The sequence below is a fragment of the Arachis ipaensis genome, chromosome B2 (genome assembly GCF_059453495.1).
Source record: "Arachis ipaensis isolate K30076 ecotype BB chromosome B2, ASM5945349v1, whole genome shotgun sequence".
In the NCBI taxonomy this organism is placed as follows: domain Eukaryota; kingdom Viridiplantae; phylum Streptophyta; class Magnoliopsida; order Fabales; family Fabaceae; genus Arachis; species Arachis ipaensis.
In genome coordinates this window covers 119435524-119456181 of record NC_142437.1, presented here as the reverse complement: position 1 = coordinate 119456181, position 20658 = coordinate 119435524, and the positions used below count along the sequence as shown (strand labels likewise).

At 30.8% G+C, this 20658-nt stretch overlaps 1 long non-coding RNA gene across 2 annotated transcripts; it reads right to left on the bottom strand.

The window, feature by feature from the left end:
* Positions 1–5913: 5913 nt before the first annotated feature.
* LOC107626087 (uncharacterized) lies at positions 5914–17560 on the bottom strand. Of its 2 annotated transcripts, XR_015904949.1 has the most exons (6): positions 17288–17560; positions 15322–15424; positions 15086–15216; positions 14269–14346; positions 10311–10404; positions 5914–9896 (listed from the first exon to the last, which is right to left on the bottom strand). It is a non-coding gene; the product is annotated as an uncharacterized LOC107626087 (long non-coding RNA). The 2 variants fall into 2 exon arrangements; XR_015904950.1 differs by lacking the exon at positions 5914–9896 and having other exon boundaries at positions 10184–10404.
* Positions 17561–20658: the final 3098 nt, after the last annotated feature.

Below are 20658 nucleotides of genomic sequence, written 5' to 3'. Positions count from 1 at the left end.
AAAGTCAAAAAATAAAACAATATTCCAAATCAAATTTTCTAAACATTCAAACTTTTACTAAACTGGTTTATTCTTCAAAAACTAAAACGATATTTCAAATCAAATTTTCCAAACAATCAAATTTTTACTAAATCGGTTTATTCAAGTTTCCTATTATATTGACAAAGATGGCTTAAAATATCGGGTACAAGATACTACCCTAAATTGAACTATATCACCCAAATGATGAAACATACTTAACTAAATCAAGACTTCGATAGCCTTACTGTTGATCAAACCCTTACAGATGTTCTCTCTGCCTCCCATTTTTTACATCAGTCTAAAAAATATTTGGTCCTACAGAAGCAGTCAAGTGAAAGCACTAACTAGAACAACTACAACAACAAAGAACCAAAGATAACACCACCGTCTTCTTCCAACAAAACTATCTACGCCCGAGCCTTTCTTGTGTGAATTGACAGAGTTTTTCTTCGATCTGCCACTGTCTATTTTTTACTGGGATCAACAATACAGTCCTCTTTGATATCGCCGATAGCACTGCACTTTTCACATTGTAAGTTTTGTGATCCATCTTTAGGTACCGCGGAAAATAGCAGTCCATTATCGTCAAGTACATAAATATTTATGACATGTGTCTCGTCCGAATTATCTTTTGCAAGGTTGTACTGAACTTCTGTGGAAACCTGAAGAATACGATTATCAAGTTGATCCTCTCCAGAAAAGGGAAGATGGTCCCTGTTGACATAGGGTATTATTATTCCTTGTTGATTTCGATCGTACACAGTCACTTTCCCGTAGAGAGATTTATCCAAGTATTCCGACATGTTTTAAGAAAATAGAGGAAGGAGAAAGTGTAGAAGGTTATATAGACTTAAGAGAGCAGAGGGAGGAAGAAGGGAAAAGTTGGTGAGTTATATCATAAAGAGTGCGAGAGTAGAAGGGAGGAAGAAGAGGGAGGAAGTTGGTGAGTTATGTCATAAAGAGTGTGTGAGTAGTAGGAGAAAGATGAAAGGGGAAACTGGAAAATTAATATGATTTAAAAGATCTCCTATATCTTACCAATATGTATTAGTGTCAATATGATTGGCCCTATAGGGCTTTGGCCCTTCTTTATAGGGCCAAAAGAACAAAAGGCCCTATAATCAATAGGGCGAAATGTTCAAAAAACCTTGCAAGGCCAAAAGCCCTCATGGGCCAAACATCATAGGGCTAGTCCATGGATAATCTTTTTTTTTTTTTGCTTTTTCAATCTCTATTTCAACAATCTCTATCATATTTAAACAATCAAAACTCCATTGATCAGGTCCACAAAATAAACTCTATTTACAAAGTCAACAAACAAAACAAAATTCCAAATCAAATTTTCTAAACATTCAAACTTTTACTAAACTGGTTTCTTTTTTAAAAACTAAAACAATATTTCAAATCAAATTTTTCAAACAATCAAATTTTTACTCAACTGGTTTATTCTAATTTCGCATTGTATTGACAAAGATCGCTTAAAATATCGGGTACAAGATGCTACCCTAAATTGAACTATATCACCCAAACGATGAAACATACTTAACTAAATCAAGACTTCGATACCCTTACTGTTGTTCTCTCTGGCATCCCATTTTCCATATCAGTGTAAAAAAATATTTGGTCCCACAAAAGCAGTCAAGTGAGAGCACTAACTAGAACAACTACTACAACAAAGAACCAAAGATAACACCACCGTCTTTTTAAAACAAAGCTATCTACACCCGTGTAATTTCTTGTGTGCATTGACAGAGCTTTTCTTTGATCTACCAGTTGCTATTGTCCATTTTTTACTGGGATCAACAACACAGTCCTCTTTGACATGGCCGGTAGCACCGCACTTTTTACATTGTAAGTTTTGTGATCCATTTTTAGGTACCGCGGGAAATGGCAGTCCATTATCGTCAAGTACATAAATATTTATGGCACGTGTTCCGCCCGAATTATCTTTGTTAAGGTTGTACAGAACTTCTGTGGAAACCTCATGAATAATATTATATAGTTGATTCTCTTAGGAAAAGGGAAGATGGTTCCTATTGTCCTAGGGTATTATTACCTCTTGTTGATTCTGATTGTACACAGTCACTCTCCCGTAGAGAGGTTTATCCAAGTATTCCGACATGTTTTAAAAAAAATAGAGTAAGGTGAAAATATAGAAAGGTATATAGACTTAAGAGAGCAAAGAGAGGAAGAAGAAAGGGGAAGTTGGTGAGTGTGTAAGATATAACTCACCAACTTTCCCCTTCTTCTTCCTCCCTCTGCTCTCTTAAGTCTATATACCCATCTACACTTTCTTCTTCCTCTATTTTCATAAAACATGTCAGAATGCTTGGATAAACTTCTCTACGGGAGAGTGACTGTGTACGATCGGAATCAACAAGGGGTGATAATACCCTATGACAACAGGGACCATTTTTCCCTTTCCGAAGAGGTTCAACTTGATAATCGTATTCTTGAGGTTTCCACAGAAGTTTAGTACAACCTTGCCAAAGATAATATAGGCAGGACAGGTGCCATAAATATTTATGTACTTGACGATAATGGACTGTCATTTTTTACAGTACCTAAAGATGGATCACAAAACTTACAATGTGAAAAGTGCGGTGCTACCGGCCATGTCAAAGAGGATTGTGATGTTGATCCCAGTCAAAAATGGACATTGGCAACTGGCAGATCAAAGAAAAGCTATGTCAATGCACACAAGAAAAGAAACGGGTGTAGATAGCTTTGTAGGAAGAAGAGGGTGGTGTTATCTTCGGTTCTTTGTTGTAATAGTTGTTCTAGTTAGTGCTTTCACTCGACTGCTTCTGTAGGACGAAATATTTTTTAGACTGATGTGAAAAATCGGACGCAGAGAGAACAACAATAAGGGTTTGGTCAACAGTAAGACTATCGAAGTCTTGATTTAGTTAAGTACGTTTCATCGTTTGGGTGATATAGTTCAGTTTAGGGTTGCATCTTGTACCAGATATTTTAAGCCATCTTTGTCAATATAATAGAAATTTAGAATAAACCGGTTTAGTAAAAATTTGATTGTTTGGAAAATTTTATTTGGAATATCGTTTTAGTTTTTGAAGAATAAACCAGTTTAATAAAAGTTTGAATGTTTGGAAATTTTGATTTGGAATTTTGTTTTATTTTTTGCCTTTGTAAATAGAGTTTATTTTGTGGACCTGATCAATGGAGTTTTGATTGCTTAAATATAATAGAGATTGTTGAAATAGAGATTGAAAAAGCAACAAAAAAAAGGATTATCCATGGGCTAGCCTATGATGTTTGGCCCATGAGGGCTTTTGGCCCTGCAAGATTTTTTGAAAATTTGGCCCTATTGAGTATAGGGCATTTTGTTCTTTTGGCCATATAAAGAAGGGCCAAAGCCCTATAGGGCCAAGCATATTGACACTAATACATATTGGTAAGATAGAGGAGATCTTTTAAATCATATCAATTTCCCGGTTTCCCCTTTCATCTTTCTCCTTCTACTCTCACACTTTTTATGATATAACTCACCAACTTCCCCCTTTTTCTTCCTCCCTTCTACTCTCGCACTCTTTATGATATAACTCACCAACTTTCCCCTTCTTCTTCCTCCCTCTGCTATCTTAAGTCTAAATAACCTGCTACACTTTCTCCTTCTTCTATTTTCTTAAAATATGTCGGAATACTTGGATAAATCTCTCTACAGGAGAGTGACTGTGTACGATCGGAATCAACAAGGGGTAATAATACCCTATGACAACAGGAACCATCTTCCCTTTTCTGGAGAGGATCAACTTGATAATCGTATTCTTCAGGTTTCCAAAGAAGTTCAGTACAACCTTGCAAAAGATAATTCGGACGAGACACGTGCCATAAATATTTATGTACTTAACGATAATGGACTGCCATTTTTCGCGGTACCTAAAGATGGATCACAAAACTTACAATGTGAAAAGTGCAGTGCTACCAGCAATGTCAAAGAGGACTGTATTGTTGATCCCAGTCAAAAATGGACAGTGGCAACTGGCAGATCGAAGAAAAGCTCTGTCAATTCACACAAGAAAGGACTCGGACGTAGATAGTTTTGTTGGAAGAAGACGGTGGTGTTATCTTTGGTTCTTTGTTGTTGTAGTTGTTCTTGTTAGTGCTTTCACTTGACTGCTTCTGTAGGACCAAATATTTTTTAAACTGATGTAAAAAATGGGAGGCAGAGAGAACAACTGCAAGGGTTTGATCAACAGTAAGGCTATCGAAGTCTTGATTTAGTTAAGTATGTTTCATCGTTTGGGTGATATAGTTCAGTTTAGGGTAGCATCTTGTACCCGATATTTTAAGCCATCTTTGCCAATATAATAGGAAACTTGAATAAACAGATTTAGTAAAAATTTGATTGTTTGAAAAATTTGATTTGAAATATCGTTTTAGTTTTTGAAGAATAAACCAGTTTAGTAAAAGTTTGAATATTTAGAAAATTTGATTTAGAATATTGTTTTATTTTTTGACTTTGTAAATAGAGTTTATTTTGTGGACCAGGTCAATGGAGTTTTGATTGTTTAAATATGATCGAGATTGTTAAAATAGAGATTGAGAAAGCAACAAAAAAAAGAGGATTATCCATGAGCTAGCCCTATGATGTTTGGCCCATGAAGACTTTTGGGCTTGCAAGGTTTTCTAAAAATTTGGCCTTATTGAGCATAGGGCCTTTTATTCTTTTGGCCTTATAAAGTAGGGCCAAAGCCCTATAGAGCCAAGTATATTGACACTAATACATATTGATAAGATAGAGGAGATCTTTTAAATCATATCAATTTTTCGTTTTTACTTTCGGTTTTAAAGTTGGAAATGCTGGCTCCATATTGTGTACATGATCCGCAATGTAGCCCAACTTTATTTGGCCATTTATGTTATAGTCAGCTTGAACTCCATACCTTGCATCCTAAAGGGTTGTGAATTCTTTGAAAGCTCTCATGTTCTCTTGAATGGAATTCTTCCTGCTTCTCTTGAATCTCCGTGTATTGTTGTGACAACCTCTCAATTGTCTTTTGCATCTAAACCATGTCCATGTTGTTCTATGGTTGGAATTATTGCTGTTCCTCCTGTTCTCCTTGTGGTTCTTCTCTTCTTCTCCCTTTTTGTGGCCTTCGACTTTGTTGTGCTTTTGTGACAACCATCATCCTCTCGAAGGTTACAGGTAGGCCTGGATTCAACCATATTGGGTTTGCATCCTCCACTGGCACTTCGGCCTTCATGCACACCCGCATGATGGTGCTTGGGTAGTATAGCCAAGCTCCAGCCGAATTCTTCTCTGCAATCCTTTGAATATCACTTGTAATGATCTCGTGAACCTTCACTTCTCCTCCCACTATTATACAATATAACATGACAGCTCTTTTTTTGTTGACCTCTGAAGTGTTCACTGTGCCTAAGATCGATCTTTTTACTAGCTCATACCACCCTTTTGCTTCAGGGGTGAGATTTCCTCTTCTCAAGTATTTGTACTTATTGTTGGCATCTCCTACCCAATCCGTGTTCACCACATAGATTTCACTAGTAATTTTATCATAGTTTGGGTCTTCACTTATTCTTTGGTGGTACCCTGGCTCATCAAAATGGACTGTTCGTAGGCCTAAGACTTTCATGATAGCCTTTGAACTGAAATCAACTTCCGTTCCCCTTACATAGCTCTTGTAGGTTGGAGCTATATTCATATCAAGCCTTGGGGTATTAGCATAGAATTCCCTTAAGATGTTGGCATTGATCTTAGTGATTGGTGAGGTGAGCTCTTCCCATCTCCTATTTTTAATGTTGGCTTTCATTTCCTGGCATCCTTCATCTTGTAATAGAATTGGAACTTCTGGATATATCTTTTTATCGTTCATCCATTCCTGTTAAAGTTGATGGTACCATGATTTGAACTTCCATCGATCATACTCAGAGTTCACTTTCTTCAACCATGGGTTCCTTTCCTCTTCTTCGTTTGGCCGTTGAAGAAGCCATGCTCCCTTGAGTGGTTGGTAGCACTGAGGTTAAGAGTTGATGGGGAAGATTTGGATAATGTGATGCACTCTTGGAAGAAAAGTGTTTAAAGTGTATATGAACAAAGGTGTTTTGTTGCTCAAGGTACAGTTTCTAAGCCTTAGTAGTGAAGAATACAAGGCTTGATTATGCAAGATGTGTGTGACTTCTTCGTTCATGTGCATGGCTCAAGTGAGGCTTTTTATAGTCACTTTTATGAAAGATGGATGGTTAGGATTCATAGGGACAATTTATAAATCAATGGTGTGCATGCAAAGTTGAATGAGAACAAACTTTTGCCTTTTCATGAAGTGCATCTCTTCGGTCATCAAAGTATTTTTCCAGATTCTCCCTTCAAGCCATGTGATCCACTTTTTTCCTTATGCTAACTTGCCTTCCTTTGTCTTGTCCCCTCCATAGAATAGTTCTCCGACTACTTAACAATCACAACAAAACAAACATTATCAAAATGCAACAAGAGAACCTTTCATATTTAGACTATAGATTGACTATCATTCCTTATGCTTATATTTAGACTATAGATTGACTATCATTCCTTATGCTTATTTAACCGTGACTTTCTTTTGTACATTTTTGGAGGACACCAAACTTAATGTTTGGTTGTATAGTCCAAAATGATGCTTCCTCCAATTATAACCTTTTAAAATTTCAATATCACTTTCGGTTAAATCTTCATAACCATTTTTTTTTAAATATATATATTGTTGTACTTTCATGAGATTCAAAACTCAAAAGATTCTCGACTTTTATGGCTTGTTCTTGCAATATGTACTACACTAGGCTGAATAATTGATTTACACAGCCCAAGAAACATATGTCATAGTGTGCTTGTGGGCAGACCAAACTTAGAACTCGATCATATGCCGTCCAATGCCATGAACAGTTGCCAATTTTGTCTAGAAAGAATTGAATTCAAGTTAATGCAACAATTATTATTCATATTGAAACATTAAAGACAAGAAAACTAAATCATGGGCGGCCTCCCATGGAGCGCTCGTTTATTGTCACTAGCTTGGCATTGGCCCCATTAAAGTGGTTGACGACTATAGTATCTCAGCTTGTCCCCCCTCACTGTGAGCTTCCTTTTTGTTCCTTGATGCTCAATTCCAGCATGTTCAAGTGAGAGTATTTTGCAAACTGTGTAGTGGTTATTGGCTTGTTGGCTTGTTCCTAACTGTTGATAAATCAACTGTACTTCATCACCCTTGGAGAAACTTCAGTTGGAATCTTCTTGTTTTTCTACCCCTTCTGAGTCTTTTTCTTGTTTTTCTTTCAACACTTCAATTTCTTCTTGAGTTCCTTCATCACTCAGCATCGTCCCATTCTCTTTTCTTCATGCTGTGTTGTCTATTTCTTGCTTTGGAAAGTAATAAGTGATTTTCTTGCTAGTTCCTTCCTTCCACTGCAAGTCTTCTTTGTCAATTTCTATGCAGTTTTTCTTTTCATCTTTGAGCTGTGTCTCTGGAAAGACATTCAAGGTGATGCTTTCATCATGCATTCTGAGGGTCAGCTCTCCTTGCTCCCTAGCTGTGGCCAAGAAAGGTCTTCCAAGTATAATGGAATCACCTTCATCCTCATCTGAGTCTAAGACCACAAAGTCTGCAGGGAATATGAATTTCTCCACCTTAACTAGAAGCATTTCAATCACACCCCTGTGACATATTACTGACTTATCCACTAGTTACAGAGACATTTGTATTGGCTTCACTTCCTCTATACAAAGCTTTTTCACCAAAGAAGAGGGCATTAGGTTGATACTTGCCCCTAAATCACACATTGCCTTGTTGATGATCAATCCTCCAATGGTACGAGGCAGAAAGAAACTTCCAGGATCATCAAGTTTAGGGGGAGTCTTTTCTGGATTAATGCTCTACATTCTTCAGTGAGTAATATAGTCTCCGTCTCAGGCCAACTTCTCTTTTTGTTAATAAGCTCTTTCAAGAATTTATGAAATTGTTGATCCTTTGCTTCTTTGTTGAACCTTTGTGGATAAGGCAACGGAGGTGTGAAGTTCACTCTCTGCTTGTGATCCTTAGTTGATTCTTTTTTTTTTGGGCCTGCTTGCCTGTTGTCACATCCTTGTTGCTGGTTTCCTCTTTTTCTGTTGGCTCTTTGTTGCTTTTCTTGTTGTCCACCAATGTCTTTCCACTCCTTAGCTGTATAGCTTTGCATTCCTCTTTTGGATTAGGAATGGTGTCGCTTGCTAATGAGCTTGATGGTCTCTCAGTAGCAATCTGCTTGGAAAGCTGTCTGCCTCTCCATATTCTTCATGGAAGCTTCCTGGTTCTTTGTTGTCATCTCTTGGTATTTCATCATTTTCTCCATTAAGAGTTTCAAATTGGTGATCCTCTGAGAGTCTTGTGTGATTGGTTGGTTGTGGGATGTTGAAGGTTGATGGTAAGTGTTTTGGTTGGTGGTTTGATTATTGGATGGATGATGGTTAGAGTTGGAGTAATTGTTTTGTGATTTTCTGTATGTATTTTGGTTGTTATTCTGCTGGTTGTTGTTGTTTGTATTTTTCCAACTATTTTGGGTTGAGTTCCTTTGCCACAGCTATTGAGTCTGAGTGTGATTGTCTCCCCATTTGAGATTGGGGTGGTTCTTCCAGGATGGGTTATACGTGTCACCATAAACCTCATTATGTCCAGAGCATTGATTGTGTATGTAATTCACTTGTTCTTGCTGTTGATCTTCACAAGCTTCTTGTATGGACAGTGGAGGAGTAAGTACATTAATTCGGTATTGAAGGGTGCTCCAAATCTTCCTACAACTATGATTTGAAACCCACCACTGGAAACAAAACCCTACGAGCCACCACTGCCACCAACCCCACTTGATCCTGCATATTTAGGACATCTACTGCGACTATGACCCTGATTTTCGCAGATGGCATACCCGGGATTATCCACCATTAATCCCTTTATATCATTAATGTTATTGTCATTGCCGACTTTATAGTGCAAAAAAATGTTCATTTATGTCTCATTCTATATGCTATGTTGCGTGTGTTTAGGTTTACGCATGTGTTGGGTTCACCAAAAAAACAATCGGTCACATATAAATATATAATTATTATAGAACAGGTTCAAGAAACAAAGAAATATTATACATAATGTTGACAAGAATGAAAATTTCAATGCAAAGTCTATTACTCTATTATAATAGTGCATGATATTTAGGATGTTGTTAGCATTAGTATTAAATAACATTATGTCTATTATATATAGTTCTATTATAGTTTGTTAATGGGATGATTTTATTCTGTTTATTAAGTAAATCAGTTATAGTTCTGTTATAAGATTTTTTTTATGTTTAGTTGTGATTAACTATGTTCTTTCCACGTCCTTTTGACATCTTGATTTTCAATTGAGAAGCCCAAAATCCATTCATCTATGCTTTATATCAACTTCCACAAAAAATGACACAATAACTAAACTTTGAAGTATAAAAATCTCTTTCTTTTCTTTTTCTTTATCAATTTTCAAACCCCACCAAACACTAAGCCTATAAGCAAAAGCGAAAATTACAATATTACTTGCTATTAGTACACTTAATCAGCAAATGGGAGCTACAAGAAGAAAATTGCAATTACTTCGCCAAAATAACATTTTAAAATTAAGTCTACCTCCCAAGGAAAGGTAGAAGATAAAATAAATAGATATTTGATTATAACAAAAATTGACTACTTTTTGTGAAATTATACCAAAATTTCAGAGATTCAAAACCTTCAAAAGTTTTGTTTTTTTAGGGAAAAGAAAAAGAGAAAGGAAAAAAAAAAGCATATAGTAGTGAGGTTATTTACCTGCAGAACAACAACAGGGGATGATAATGCGAGGCCATTCCCAAAATAAAAGATGCAGCTTCAAGAAAGTTAAAAAAGAAATACATGTAATGCTAGCTTTAACATGAAATCAATCAAATGGAATATACATGAAAGTGTTTCTTATAAACATGCAACACAAGGTATGAAAAAACCACACTTAAGTGAGCACTAGCAAGCAAGCCATGGAACCTTGGAAGCAACCTGATAGTTATGTTTTCGGTAAACTAAAACTAGCTAGATACAGAAACTTGATACAGAAAGAAAAATGCACTATGACAAAAATGTATCATAGTAAAATGAATTCTGAACCATGGCATACAAAAAAAGTAATTCTCTAATAATATATTTTTTATTTTAACATAGTATAAAGGAATTAATTACAATCTATTTGTTTTTAAAATCACTTGGATTTGATTAAGTGATTATTTAAGTTCAGCATGTTAATACTCACCGGATGGATGAAAAGATGATCTCTATCTTCAAGTGCTTCTTATTTAAGTAGCTTCCATCTTCTAAATAGTTCCAAATCAATTTGTCTTAATCACCTGCACATAAAACAACCTCTTGTAATATAAAATGTAAATCCATAATGTTGTTCTTCCAAAATCAGTATTCTTGATTCAAAAGAAACCAAGTAAAGAAGAACTGAAAATAGCCAACCTATTGGAAGAACCAAAACTAACTGCATGAGAGATTGATCAGATAGAGAACCAATTATATAAATACAAAAATATCTGCGTGATACACTTTTCAACATCTTCAAAGTCCTTTCATACATAATTAATTAGGCAAAATGACCAAAATCTAACCCTTTATTATCTTTATTGGCAATAATTTAAGAACTTAATTTGAATATACTGTTAGTATAAAATAATTTTACTCGTACATTCCATAAAAAATGTTACGTTAGCAAATATAACTATTTTTTGGATCAATTGTGTGAATAATAATTCAAAACATCAGATATAATTAGATAATTCTGTAAAATATTTTAGACTGAAAATATATCAAAATTATACTTATAATTTATTTTTCTATTTTTTTTAACATTCTTAATTTTATCATTTTTAGTCCCTTCCATCTTGAATTATTTTATTTTACTATCCCTCACCGTACCCTACTACACTATCAAGATTCAAGATATATATTTATAAAATGTATAAAATTCACAAAAAGAAAATAAACATATGAAAAATAGAAAAACTAAATAAATCATCTCATTCTTTAAAAATGTAGATTAAATCCCCTAAAAAAACCCAGTTTTCCTCAATCTTCGAAGATAATCATTTTCAATATTAGTCAAATACTAACCTTGTTCCGAAAGTAGTTTTACATGTAATGCATATTGATTTTCACTAAGACATGATTCAATTGTTGTGGCCAGATCTATAATTTTTTTTTTTTTTCTGATTTCGTGCTCGCCATTGGATTGCGGAATTGGCTCTCGGCCCATACTAAAAAGACAACCTTCGAGATTATGATTCTTTCTCCACAACACTAGAATATCTTTATGAAAGTTATTAACATAGTAACTCGTTTTATGAATGAAACCAAAGCTACATAACATTCTATGATAATATATTTGATCATTCAAGAATTAAAATTAATAGCATTGTCCAACCAAGTAAAGAAGAATTGAAAATAGCCAATCTATTGAAAGAACCAAAACTAACTGCATGAGAGATTGAAAAAGAATTTGAATTATATGATGTATTTTTAGAAAAAGATTTTTGAACCGAAAACATTTTTAAAATGAAAAAAAATTAATCTTCAAAATTTTGTAATTTATAATGAAGAGTTATACGTGATAATTTTCCCATCTTTTAAAGATGACAAAAGATTAGATTTTGGTCATTTAGCCTAATTAATTATGTGTGAACGGATTTTGAAGATTTTGAAAAGTTCAATGAAACAAATCCTTATAGATAATCCAAGGAGTTGATTTTATGGGGAAATATAAATTAGAATCCAAACAAAGTTGCAATTTCAATCCGTGCTTATAATTTGGCTAGATAAACTATAATTGATTTTTGAACTTTGAAACTTTCTCTATTTTGGGAAGGGATGCCCGTTATAGAGATACCTCATGCCACTTGTATAAATAAAAATTAAAGTGCAACATTTCAAGTGCTATGTCATACTAATATTCAAAGCAGGGTTACATACAAAGCAACATTTGTAGATTAAGTAATAATATTATGTCAAGTTGGCAATTATTGCTGTATTCAAGTGCTTTTATGAAAATATAACATTCATTACATGAGAGAATCATAATTAAGGAAGGTCAATGTGTTTCTACATCATCATACAAATTAAAAGAAAACCTAGTAATTAACAATTTAACATAGTTATAACAGAATTATAACTGATTTATCTATAGCATTAGACATAAATAAACATTTTTTGCACTATAAAATCAGCAATGAGAGTAACATTAATGATATAAACAATATCATTGATGCTAACATAATACTTTACAATTGTTTCAAGTTAGTTCCAAAGTAACTATAATTGAATACCACTCAAAATTTAACAAAATCAGAAAACTCCTTTTTTTAAAATCCTCATTAAAAAAATTTTCTTCAAACTATTCTTCCCTAAATTATCTTCAACAATGGATTTTTCGATTTTCCTTCAAAAATTTTTGCTTCATGATGGGATTCGAATTCCGACACTTATTGAAGTGGATGCATAAACTTACTACTCAAACATATAAGTTGATTGTTGTAAGTTAGGGTTTGATTTGTTATTTTTGGGTCAAGAATATTTTTGAGATGCATCTAAGAAAGGATTTTAGTAAAGGCATGAGTAAAAAAAACGGTTAACGGTTATTAACATACGTAAATCCGCGGGATGCAATCTTCAAGATAAAGACCAACAAGAATTACCTCCATCAACGTCCTCACATTTGTAATATCCATATTCAATAAAAAATAAACAAAAAACTAATTCTAGAGTCCGACTTCTTTGTTTTTTTGGTGACATATTTTGAGTGGGTTAACAAGATAGGAAAGAATTAATATCTAATAAAAACTCTAATATATGATTCCAAAAATCAGAAATACTTTAATAAAAAATGACGATGGATATAAACAATTCAACTGGTTTTGTAAAAATATATCTGCATATATTATGAGAACAAATTTGGTAAGATTTTAATTTATTTACTTTTAATTATTTTTAATAAAAATTTAAAAATATATTTTTTTATTTTAATGGAGTTTACTTACAGATATTGAAAATCAAGTTAAGGAGTCCTTGCTCAATTATGTTTAGATTTTTAGGATGAGATGCCCATGGTGTTATACAAATATTAAGTTTATATTGTGAAGAATTAAATATTTATAACGAGTTTAAGTTCCTTTTATTATTGTTAGATATTATATTAATTAATTACTATATTTAGTTATTTTAGACAATCAGGATAAATTTAAAAAACATCACAAATAATTCAAATTTTAGAATTAACTTTTATTTATTTTTCATTGAATAGAGCTATTACAAGTGAGTCACTTAAAGTTGACGGATGATAATTCTTATTAGTTTTTATAATTTTATTATTTAGTTATAATTGAACTCCACGTTTTACTATAATTTTTTATTGTAGGGATATAATTTTTCGCTAATTTTTTTAATTATTTGAATAATACTAATACTTTTATTGATTTGTTTTGTGTTATAATTTTAAGAATTGTATTCACATGCTGTGATATCTTGCGGATTTACATGGATTAGTAACCATTAACCCCTTTATATCATTAATGTTACTGTCATTGCTGATTTCATAGTGCAAAAAAATGTTCATTTATGCCTGATTCTATATGCAACGTTGGGACTTGGGCGGGTTCAGGTTTTCGCATGTGTTGGGCTCACCAAAACAACCCAAAACAAAAAATCGGTCAGATATAAATATATAATTGTTATAGAACAGGTCCTAGAAACAAAAAAATATTATATATAATGTTGACAAGAATAAAATTTTCAATTTGGGCAGAATCTATTACTCTATTATAGTAGTGCATGATATTTAGGATGCTGTTAGCATTAGTATTAAAAAACATTATGTCCATTATAGTTCTGTTATAACTATATAGTTTGTTAATTAGATAATCTTATTCTGTTTATTAAGTAAATCAGTAATAGTTCTGTTATAAGAATTTTTTTTATGTTTGGTTGTGATTAACTATGTTCTTTCCACGTTCTTTTGACAGCTTGAGTTCTTGATTTTCAATTGACAAGCCCAAAATCCATTCATCAATGCTTTAAATCAACTTCCACAAAAAAATGACATAATAACTAAACTTTGAACTGTTAAAACCTCTTTCTTTTCTTTTTCTTTATCAATTTTCAAACCCCACCAAACACTAAACCTATAAGCAAAAGCAGTAGAAGAAGAAAAAACTGCTTACCAAGTAGACTCAAAACTGGTTGAATATTGGCTGCACATATCTCATGTCCACCACCAAATATCTGCATCACTTGGATACCTGAGAAAGAGACCAGAAAATGACATCAGAGTCCTTGCCATAACCGTATAGACACCAAGCCTTACCTAATGTACCAGAAAATTACAATAGAAAATTTTAATCCATAATATTAATTGGTATTAGTACACTTAATCAGCAAATGGGAGCTACAAGAAGAAAATCGCAATTACTTGGCCAAAGTAACATTTTAAAATTAAGTCTACCTCCCAAGGAAAGGGAGAAGATAAAACAAATAGATACTTGATTGTAACAAAAATTGGCTACTTTCTGTGAAATTATACCAATGACCATAGCTGCAGGACCAGTCTAGCCACAAATACGAGCCACCAATCCAAAAAATAAAAGATGCAGCTTCAAGAAAGTTAAAAAAGAAATACGTCTAATGATAGCTTTAACATGAAATCAATCAAGTGGAATATACATGAAAGTGTTTCTTATAAACATGCAACACAAGGTATGAAAAAACCACACTAACTGAGCACTAGCAAGCAAGCCATGGAATCATGGAAGCAACCTGATAGTTATGTTTTCAATAAAACTAAAACTAGCTAGATACAGAAACTTGATATAGAAAGAAAAATGCTTTATGACAAAAATATATCAAAAGTAAAATGAATTCTGAACCACGGCAAACAAAAAAACTAGTTCTCTAATAATATATTTTTTATTTTAAAAGCACTTTTTTTTACCGGTTGGATTTGATTAAGTGATTAATTAAGTTCAGCATGTTAATACTCACCAGATGGATGAAACGATGATCTCTATCTTCAAGTGCTTCTTATTTAAGTAACTTCCATCTTCTAAATAGTTCCAAATCATAACATTCTCTTTCCCCAAATATATGGGTCCTTTTTTGAAAGATCCCAGAACCTGCATATAAAAATTTCCACAGACGAAAATAACAATAATAAAATTATTAGTCACAGCAAATATCAATTTTTTATGGGAAGAGTAAATAAGGGTAATTATATTGACCTCTTTGGAAACGAATTGCTTAATTTCATCCTCAGTTGTGTCAGTGTGACCATTTGCTCTCACTACAAACGCAGTTGGCACCTCACCATGCTTCATCAGTCATCTTGCAATTGTGTTTACAAATTACAGCAATCAGAGAGCCAGAGAGCGTGGGAGAAAAAGAGGAGAAAAACGGAAAGAGAGATAGAGAAAATGAATGGAAGGAATTGATTTTTAAATCTGACTTTAAATTTGTGCTCTCAAAAAGAAAAAGTTGGCGCTTAAATTTTGTTTTCAAATCTTAGATATCAAAAAGGAAACATTGCGCTCAAAATCTCTTGCTATACAATACAGGTAATGATACAGAATACCATATTTGTCATGCATTCTGGCTACACAGTTAATTAATTATTATATATTACTAACGGCTATATATAAGGTATGATTTTACTTGGCTTTAAAGACATTGAAGTGTGATTCAGAAGTATGCATATGTAAAGAAAATTTTCAATGCAGCGAGATGTCTTCATTTAATTTGTAGGGTCCACCAGTGACCTACTACCCTTTGTCCATTTGTTATTCTCTTTAGACCCCACTCGTGATTGAGACTTGAGAGCGTTCCACACAATTCGAAGCTTTGTAAACACAAATAAATCTGAACTGGTTCCATCGAAAAATTAGTGAATTCCATCTTCAACCGGTCCAGTCTAGTCTAAGTCTTTTTTATAATATTATACTTTCCTTGTTATTAAATAATATTATTTTATATACTAATTATTAATTATATAATAAAAATATATAATAATTTTATTAATATTATACATCTTCAAAGCCAGAAGAATATCATACATCTGCTTCCGTTTTTATTGCGCATCGCATTTTAAAGCATATGCTTTTGAAGATTGTATTTTGTGAGTAGATATTCAAAATAATAAATAAAATTACTGTAAAATATTTTCACAATATATAAAATAGACAAAATAATTATTCAATATCACAAAAAAAAAATTTAAACACAACAACATTATAATGAACAAAAAAATACCAATCACAAATGAGAACAAAAAGAAGAAAAAGAAAGTAAAGAAAGAAATGCTGCGAAGAAAAAAAAAGGAAAAGAGGTGTGATAGTTGAAAAGAAAACAAACTCAAAAAAAATATTATTAGTAAAATTTAAAACTTGAAAAAGAAGCTTTAAATATAAATGAAAAATATGAATATAAAAATAACTAAAAAATTAAATCATAACTTGTGAAAAACACGTTTCAGCTAAAGATTATACAATGAAGGTGAAAATGACCACAATTACACCCTGCATAGAATGATACAAAATTTTGTTATCAACTGATAAATCCTAGACTTTTCATTGCTAAGCTAACTACCATAAACACTAATGAGATCTAATAACTCCTTAATATATGAAGTACGAAATCATCCATTATGTTTATATATTGATTTAAAAATAAACTATTTGATTATATCTTAAATTTATTTTCGTTCATTTATATACCAAATACAACAAATAAATACTGAGTATAAGTTTTTGCAACTGAAAATTTGATTTGTTGTGAACTAAAAAAAAGACACAACACATGTCAGAATTTGTTGGAGAAACTTGATTTTATCTGTCCCAAAGAGAGACAAACTTTCTTCAGCAAAAAAAGAACTAATTTTGGTTTCAAGTTGTACAACAGCCCGCATAACAAATTGAACACAGGTAAAAATATACTATTTTTAACAAAAAGAAAAGAAAAATTGGTGAGAAAGTAAAAAAAAAAAAAAGTTGCAACCGATCTTTTAGAACACAGTATAAGACCGCTGATAAAAATAGTCTTCAAAGCTTCTTTCAACAAAAACCCCTTCTTTTTTCCCAATATTCTCAACCCACACATAAAAAAAAAAAATCCTTTCATCTTAAAGGAAGAACAACAATAACATGCATCAACAAATTAAAAAATAAGAATAAAAGAAGTTTGAAAAGTGAAAACCTTCAAATGCAACGAACATGCATTTTGTGAGCAGAAAATTTTCCAGCGAGTGATGCAGAAAGGTCCTAACTACATCGGCCGGATCCTCTTCCAGCCTTTATAGATCTCAATCAACCACTTTCCTTTTGCTGTGATCCAAGTTCTGGTGATAAATTTCTAGCGGTCCATCCTCCGGAACAAGAACAAGAACAGGAGAGAGAAAGAGAGAGAGAGAGGGAGAGAAAAACAAAGGAGTTATGTCTTTGGAGAAAGAAAAGGGAACTCTAAAGCAGTACTCTCTGCTTCTTTGTGGGTGACAGTGAAACACTGAACTACTTATAATATATTAAAATGATATTAAAAAATCAAACAAACAAACATAAAATATAAAATAGACTTGAGAGAATAGTTGTCAAAACCGAATTGGTGATCGAACCGATCAGATTATTGGGTCACTGAGTTATTGGTTTAATCTGTGGATCACTAGTTGAATCGGTTAATTCGGTTCTATGTAAATAAAAAATAAAATATAATAAAAAAATTAGAATTAAAAATTTAAAATATATATTTTTATATATATTTTAAAAATATCTAGCTATTTTAAATAATATGAAACAGAAACAATAAGTATTTTGTTAATTTTATTCTATCAAAAATATTTTTATTTTGTTTTTATATTAAAATAAGTATTATTTTTGAATTTTAATAATTTATTAATTAGTTTATATCTATTATACTATTATATACTACAAGTATTTATTGAAAAATAATATTAATAGATATTATATAATTATAAAAAAATAATAAGTGAGTTTATAATTACTGTTAAATAAAAATATAATTAATTTAAAAATAAGTGAGCTTATAACTAAAATTAAAATAAATTAAATAAAAGTAAATTATTTACTGAAATATATTAATATGTATTTTAATTTGTATATATATTAGTAATAGATAAGTTAGTCTGGTGGATGTAGTTACCTTTTATTTCCTGGAGGGATGGGTGTTTGAACTTCATTTTGACAAAATTTTAAATTGTTCCAGTTCGGTCAGACCAATTGCTATCAAATTTGACCGATTTCTACCGATTCTTTACGAATTTGACCAATTTTTACTGGTTCTGAATCTTGTGCGGTCTAATTATCGAACCGAATCTATATAAAATTCGGTTCATCAATTTTTCGATTGAAGTGGTCATTCCGGTCCGGTTCTACTTACAGTGCTTGAGAGCGTTCCACAGTCCACACAATTCGAAGCTTTGTAACAAAAACGTCCCAAAAAAACACAAATAAATCTGAACTGGTCCCATCGAAAAATTAGTGAATTCAACCTTCAACCGGTCCACTCTAGTCTAAGTGTTTTTTATTATTGTATACTTTCTTTATTACTAAATAATATTATTTTTTATTATTTTATATACTAATTATTAATATTATTTTAATTTTATACTCACTTGTATTTAAATTAAGTTGGAAACTCAAGTGAAGTCGACTTTACGTGAAATTGATATATGAGAGCTGTTGGATAAAAATTTAGTCAAATCAGTCAAATTATCTAACAGCTCTCAAGTATCAACTTCACGTGAAGTCGACTTCGTCTGAGTTTTCACCTTAAATTAATTATATTTTTTATTAGAGAAAATTTCACTTTCCCGTCCTTGTGAGAGCTAAAATCAAATGACATTCTCCTCCCTTTTATTTTATAAATATACATTCTCCTTCTTTCTAACTTTTAAGAAACCTCCTCTTTAATCCATTTTAATTTTTTGTGTTAATTAATATCAACTTTATCCAATTTTAAAAAAAAAATTAAATTATTTTTTGAAAAATTTTCCAATAACAAAAATTTTATTTTTCATGGATAAATTTTGCTTACCAAAATACCTTTTAATAAATTATTTTTTATTGATTAAATTGTATTTTTATCAAAATACTTTTAACAAAATTAATAATTAAATTATTTTTTCTAAGATACCTACACTTTAATAATTTTTTAATTATTAAATTGTGATTTTACCAAAATTTTTGTTAACAATTATTTTTATATTTTACTATTAATTTATCGATATCAATATATATTATTTTAACATTAAATAAAAAAATCTTATCACTGTTAATATGTATAACAATTAATATATATTCATATTGAAAAATAATGTTACTAAAATTTTTTTATTTAATATTAAAATAATATATATAAATATCAAAAAATTAATAGTAAAATATAAAAAAATTGTTAACAAAAATTTTGGTAAAATTATAATTTAATAATTAAAAAATTATTAAAGGGTATTTTTAAAAAAATAATATAATTATTAAATTGTTTTAAAAATACAATTTAGTCAATAAAAGAATAATTTATTAAAGGATATTTTGGTAAGCAAAATTTAAGATAAAAAATAATTTTTTTGCTAATGGGTATTTTTTTAAAAAATAATTTATTTTTCTTAAAAAATGGATAAAGTTAACATTAGTTAACACAAAAAGTTTAAAATGGATTAAAGAATAGGTTTTTTAAAAGTTAGAAGAGAATGAATATACATTTATAAATTAGAAGAGAGGAGAGTGTCATTTTAGCATCTCACAGGAGAAAGGAATGAAATTTTCTCTTTTTATTATTCACAATTATTAATATAAATATTATTAAATATTTTTATTAATTAAAATATCATTATTCTTTTTATAATTATATGATATTCGTTAAATATTATTTTTAATAAAAATAATATAATAAATATAAACTAATTAGTTACTTATTGGAATAAAAAATAATCATTTTAGTATGAAAATAAAAGTAGTAAGTTTTTGTTATGAAAAAATACTAGAATTTTATATACTTATTTAATGATAATTTAATTATAAATTTTTTATTATAATTTGTTGAAATTTAATTTTTTTTTAAATATTAATAAAGATATCTATTTTAAATTTTAATTTTAGATTTTTTATTATTTTATATTTTTTATTTACCTATGACAAGTTCTATCAGCATAACTAATAATTTATCAGTTGAACTAATAAATTAATGAATTGGTAGACTAACTTATTCGATCACTAATGCGATTCTTACGACTATACTCGAAGATAAATAAAACTTTTTATTGACTAAAAATATGTGTTATTTTTCAAAAGCAAAGTATTTAAGTCTCTTTGAATGATTAATTTATTTTTATATATTGTATACGAAAAATTTTAAATATTTTATATTTTAAAAAATTAAAATGTTTTTGTATTTTCAATTGAAGTTGTTTGCAGAATGTATTTATCAATGTATGTGAATATCTATACTCTATATATCATTATCAAAATTCATGCCACAATATTTCATTCGAAAACTTGAATTATCATCAAATAAGTTAGTAATATTTTATTGGTAATAATGAGGATTATAAA